Below are 6,000 nucleotides of genomic sequence, written 5' to 3'. Positions count from 1 at the left end.
TTTTCCTCCCTCTTTCTAAATAGGTGAATTTGTTTACTGCAAAATCGATGGCTACGCTATTAAAGGTTACTATCACGATTTTAAAAGACATGATCACCATCATTTACCAAGATTTACTTACCACAAGAAAATTATCACAAGGTTGGACAAACAGGCTCCAACTCTTAAGGGAAAGGGCTTGCAGTTAGATCACACAGTGGGGGCAGGGAAGCAAGCGGGGAGGGGTAGGTCGGAAAAGGCAGTGCTTGATTCAATTCAACATTCACTGCGCCACTTACCAAGAGCCAGAAAAAGAAAAAAAAAAAAAAGCCAACCAGCTGGGCGTTATTTCGAGCACGGGGCCCTGCAGGTGGGCCTGTGAGCGGGGACCCGGCGCCCGGGAGGGAAGGGGCTCGCTCAGAGACTATAGCCGGGCGGGGACGGCCACCCCGGGCCGGGCCTCCAGAGCTCGGAGCCCGCACACTCGCCAGCCCAGCTGCCGGCACGCCGGCCAACCAGCCGCTGCCGCTTACCAGTGGCGCCTCGCTGACTCCCCGGGGGCAGCTCTTCAACGGTTCCCGCAGTCAGAGCACCACCCCGCGGTGGGGTACCTCCAGCCCGCCCGTAGCTCTCGGTCCCCGCCGCGCCGCCACTCTCGCGAGAAGCCAGGAAGTCCGCGAAGTGGGGGAGGAGGAGCAGGGAGGGGCACTTAACGGTGGCGGCTGGTTCTGCGCCGGATCCGGGAGAGGGGCGGGCGCCATTGTGCTTCGCTGCGGACTGCTTTTCCTCAGTCACGGGCCTAGAACTCCAAAGAGAAAGGCGGCGGTGCGTGTTGCTGCGAGTGGGACGCGCACTGGTCAGTGCCGGCTCAGGAGCTGGGGTAATGAGCTGCGGAGCTAGTTCTTCTCCGTCTCGGGATCTAGTTCGGGACCAGGCCGCGAGTGGGGGAGGGGAGGAAACGAAGAGGCCTGGGGACGCGGAGGCCGCTTCCTCTCAGGATGAGGTGGAGGAGCTTGGTCCGGGGCCACCGGTACCAAGAAGGCCACAGCGCAGGCCTCCCTTGCCAGGGGCCTTTTGTCGGGTGGTGGAGTTTGTGGCGGGTGAAGGGGACAGATTGTGTGTCTTCCTCAGGGACGTGTGGCGGGTGACGGGAAGAGGCCTGAGCCCTCCTTTGGCGCGGGGCGGCCTCCTCTTGGGCCGCGGGGCGGGGGGTCCTGGGAGCGCTGCGGGCCGCGGGTGTCGCGCGTGAGCTCGCCGGTGAGCGCGGGGCAAAGGCGGGCAGGGCTCCGGCTCGGCCAGCCCGGCCTGGATTCGAAGTGACTTCGGTAGCCCCTTGGATTCGGCCAAGATTGTCTTATTGGTAACGTCGGTTTTTGAATATCGTGAGGCCCTGAGAGTTATTTTTGTGTTGTGGTGAATTGTGCGTTCTGCAACTCGAAGTAGGTGATTGTATTAAAAATGGACCTGTTGGCCTGAGAAGTAAAAATATGGAAGGCGCCGGGAGTAGGAAACTCCCTCATTTTGGTGAAATTGCGTATTGAAGATGAATGTGTCCACCCCCTCACCCCAAAATGCTGCACTTAATACTTTTTCTCAAGTACCAAAGTAAATATACTGGGAAAGTCTCTATCTGGGTAATAAATTCGTCACGACTAATGTTGTTTGTTACTGTTAGTTAAATATGTGAAAACTGAATTTGGCGAGGTTTTTTCCCCCATTTTGTAGGATTGATTGGCTATTTTTCTGATTACATGTTATTTTAAATCTCCACGTTTCTTTCCAGAACCAAGATGTAGGATTAAAGATGAATTTTCGATTTAAAAATCCAATGGTATACAGTTATTAAGAAGGCACACATGTAGTGTAACTAGATCTTTTTCTTGAGGTAGCAAAAAGTTTGTTTGAGAAATGAGGTCAGTATAATATTTTTGTTTAACAGCTCTACAGCATTTCGGGAGACAGGACTGGTGCATGAGGCAATAGCACCAGACTCAGAAGACCTGGGTTTGAGTCTTGATTTTTGCCGTAGTTATTTAGGTTTACGAGATTGTCTCAGAAACATGGTAGTTAATTTCTAGAGAGGATTAAATTTGCTGAGGTGGTGTGTGAAGCAGTCACAGGGGACATAATACTAGTCTTGGTTTTTTTCCGGTTTCATGCTGGATCAGGTGTCTTGAATAAGAATTCCTACTTATTCAAGTACAAATGATTTTTTTTTTCTGCCACGTTGGAAGAGGGCTTATTTTCCCAGGTAAAGCACGAGGATGCCCAGGTTATGTTCTACATGAAGGTGTCAGATAACGAACTTGGACACAAAAGTCATCCATGACTCTCATGTAGCCAATTTTTAGTCCGCTCCATACCCACCTTACACAACTCTTTATCTGCTCTATGTTCAAGAATCGTCTACATTTTGACATTTAATTGTAGGAAAATAATTTTATAATGCAAAATCTGTCAAATATCTTAAAACTTTTTTGGATAATTTGTAATTTGTTTTAGTCAAATTACAAATTATGGAGAGCTTCACATTACAAGAAGGAGCTTGACATGGTATCTCCTCCACAACTCACTGTTTAGTCATCAGACTAATGTATAAACAACTATTATTATTTTAGTATGACTGTACAGTAGTTCTGTGGGAGCATAGGGGAGGGGTGCTTAATCTTGGAAATTTTACAGGATTTATTTATTTATTGCCTGAACTAAGATGTGAAGGATCACTAGGACTTTGATAAACTGCAAAGTCATAATATTATGGTTTGTTTTAGGAATTCATGATTTGTTCCTGTAGCTGAAACATACATTGAATGGTAAGTTAGAGTCTGATGTAAAAGACTTTCTGTACTGTACTAGAAAATTAGTGTCTGGGTGTGGTGGCTCACTCCTGTAATCCCGTCGCTTTAGGAGGCCAAGGTGGGAGGATCGCTTAAGGCTGAGAGTTCAAGACCAGCCAGGCCACAAAGACCCCATCTCTACGGGCATGGTGGTGCGGGTGTAGTGGTGCGCACTGCTACTACTAGCTACTTGGGCTGCTGAGGCAGGACGATCATTTGAGCTCATGAGTTGGAGAGACTGCGGTGAGGTATGATACAGCTCCACTGCACTCCAGCCTGCGCCACAGAGTGAGACCATGTCTCTAAAAAAATAAAAATAAAGTTAGTGCTCTATGCTGTGGAATGGAGAGCTATTGTGTTCCTTGACAAAATAAAAATAATTTTTAGCTTATCTTTGCTGATACATCCTTCTGTTACCACAGATAATTAAGTGCCAGTAATAAAGAACAGTGGGACATGCATGCATGAAATGCAGTGTTGCATTAGACTTTACTTTTAAACAACAAATTAACTAATGAAGCTTTTAACTGTTAAATAAGTGAATCAACTGATCACATTAGAATGATTACAATTTAAAAGGAATCGGATTTTAAGTTCCTACTAAGATTACTTGAATTCACCAAAGCAGAATTCAATTGCAGTCAAAAAATTTATCTTAATATACAGTATTTGCTAATCATAGGATGAGCCAAAAAGTGTGAGTTTGGGGAGGATGAAATTATAACTTGAGAGTTTAGGTGGGAGGGGTTAGTGTGTGTGTGTGTGTGTGTGTGTGTGTGAGAGACAGGGTCTCACTCTGTTTTCCAGGCTGCAGCCCCAGTCTCCCAGACTCAAGCAATTCTCCCACCTCAGCCTCCTGGGTAGCTGGGACTACAGGTGTGCGCCACCATGTCTGACTAATTTTTATATTTTTTTATAGAGACAGTTTCACCATGTTTCCCAGGCTGGTCTCCAACTCCTTAGCTCAAGGAATTCTCCCACCTCAGCCTCCCAAAGCGCTGTGATTACAGGCCTGAGTGTGAGTTACTGCATGCTGGGGTTTAATTTTCATTAATCTTAATTTTCAACTTTTCTGCCCTGGCGTGAACTTACATGGTCAGAGCTGGTTTTTCCTGCCCTCAAATATATTTCTCTGACTCTACCGGTTAGACTAGGTAAGTTGAACACCTGGTTTTAAAATCACCTGCTGCTCTACACCCATTTTTGTCAACAGCTTAAAAAGAAGGCAAGTTTTGAACCTTAAAAGTAGTTATCTTTCCATTATAATCATTGTTCATTAGTGTGATGTTTCACACTTTGTAGAAAGAACCCTAAAATGGTTTCCACTTAAGATTGAAACTTGATACTTAGAGATTAAATTCACTTCAAGGAGAACAGTTTGTCTTTTACAGTGGTGTAGTGTAGACTTAACATCATAGTCATATTTTCTCATGGGATGTTAAGTTTTTTCTAATTTTTTAAGATTTGGGCATATCATATTTTTGTGTTTTAAATATTTGTCAGCGAAAAGTTAGTTAAGGGAGACTTTTAAGTCCCAAAATGTTGTATACTTTCAAAGTGATTCCATCATTGACCCACCCTTAGTTTCCATGTCTCCATGTTTACTATGATTTCCCATTAAGGAAAAAAAAAATTTCCCCAGAAGCAGATTTTTTTTTTTAAGAAAAGCATATGCAAAGTATATGTAAATAATGAAATAATAGCTGTGCGTTTGTATTTCTGCAAGACTCTTGGAATATTGCATTGGGGCTGGGCATGGTGGCTCACTCCTGTAATCCCAGCACTTTGGGAGGCCGAGACAGGCAGATTGCTCGAGCTCAGGAGTTCAAGACCATCCTGGGCAACATGATGAAACTCCGTCTCTACTAAAAAAAAATACAAAAACCAGCTGGGTATGGTGGTGTGTGCCTGTAGTCCAGGCTACTCAGGAGGCTGAGGTGGGAGGATCACTTGAACCCAGGAGGTCGAGGCTGCAGTGATTGCACCACTGCACTGTGGCCTGGGCAGCAGAGTAAGACCCTGTCGCCAAAAAAAAAAAAAGATCGATTACATTGGTATCTTTTGTGATTGCTCTGGCCTTTGTGCCATGAGTTTATCATATAGTAGTAGTGTACTTTTAGTAATTCAGTACCTGTAATCTTCCCTGGATATTTAAGATAGTTCCCAGGTTAGACTCAGTTAAAATCAGAGTTTTCAGAGACTGCGGGCATAAGATAATCGTATGGTAACAGTAGAAAATAAGGATAAGTAATGAATCTTTGCTCTATGGCTGCATAACAAACCACCTCAGGACCTAGTGGATTAAAACAACTGTTTACTGTTTTTTACAATTCTAGGTGCCTGTTGAGCAGTTCTACTGATTTTGCCCGGGGCTTACTCCTCATGTACCATCATTCAGCTAGAGGATTTCCCAGGCTGGGAGATCTGAGATGGCATCACTCATGTTTGGCAGCTTGTGTTGGTGGACATATAGGCCTTACTCTTTGTGATCATTTATGACACAGGAGTCTTGGGACAGTATTCTAAGAGAAGCTTGTAAGATCTCTTACAACCTTGAAAATCTTACAGTGTCACAGTCCATTCTCTTAATCACACAAGACTGGGGTGAGGAAGTAAGGCTGCCTCATCCTAGGCGGAGCAGCAACGTTGCATTACAAAGGGGGCTAATACTAGTATGGGGGACATTTGTAGCCATATTTTGTAATTTACCATAGGTTCTTTAGACCACTATAAGAATAGATAGCCTCAAAAATGTCATGCTTGGGATTGCTTTAAAATAATAGAGTGGGTGGTAAAATAGGTTAGGGAGGTTAAATGTGGATAATAGTTGAAGACTTGATTGGTACATGGAAGCTCATTATTGGCTGTACCTTTGTGTATGTTTAAAATTTTTCATGATAAAAACTTGAAGTCATACTCAGGTAATCTGAACTTCATTTTGTGAAGTATTTTAACTTTATCTTTCACTTAGTCTTTACTAGGAGAGTATTACTTAGTATTTACTACTTTGTGGTATGTAGCTACTAAGGCTGTAAACCAGCAAGTTAGAAAGGGAATTATTCTCCTTAGGACTTCTGTAATACAAGTCATTTTAAAAATGTCTTTTCCTCTGGCAAATAATTGTTGCCCTCAGTTAACAAAGTACATTAAAGAAATTTTTTGGTAACTAAGTATAAAGAAGAAA

General features: G+C 44.0%; 1 protein-coding gene across 3 annotated transcripts in view; it reads left to right on the top strand.

The window, feature by feature from the left end:
* Nucleotides 1-655: 655 nt before the first annotated feature.
* Nucleotides 656-6,000, top strand: part of MARCHF7 (membrane associated ring-CH-type finger 7) — a 55,639-nt gene continuing 50,294 nt past the window's right edge. The window contains exon 1 of one of the 3 annotated variants that reach the window (XM_003266151.4): nt 656-804. The gene's annotated coding sequence lies outside the window, so the exon portion shown is untranslated. Of the gene's footprint in view, nt 860-6,000 lie in introns of all 3 variants that reach the window. The other 2 variants (XM_012496501.2, XM_030796598.1) reach the window with 2 other exon arrangements.

The sequence above is a fragment of the Nomascus leucogenys genome, chromosome 17 (assembly GCF_006542625.1).
Source record: "Nomascus leucogenys isolate Asia chromosome 17, Asia_NLE_v1, whole genome shotgun sequence".
Taxonomy (NCBI): domain Eukaryota; kingdom Metazoa; phylum Chordata; class Mammalia; order Primates; family Hylobatidae; genus Nomascus; species Nomascus leucogenys.
Note: the sequence above shows the minus strand (reverse complement) of the source record. Positions and strands in the feature narration are given on the sequence as shown.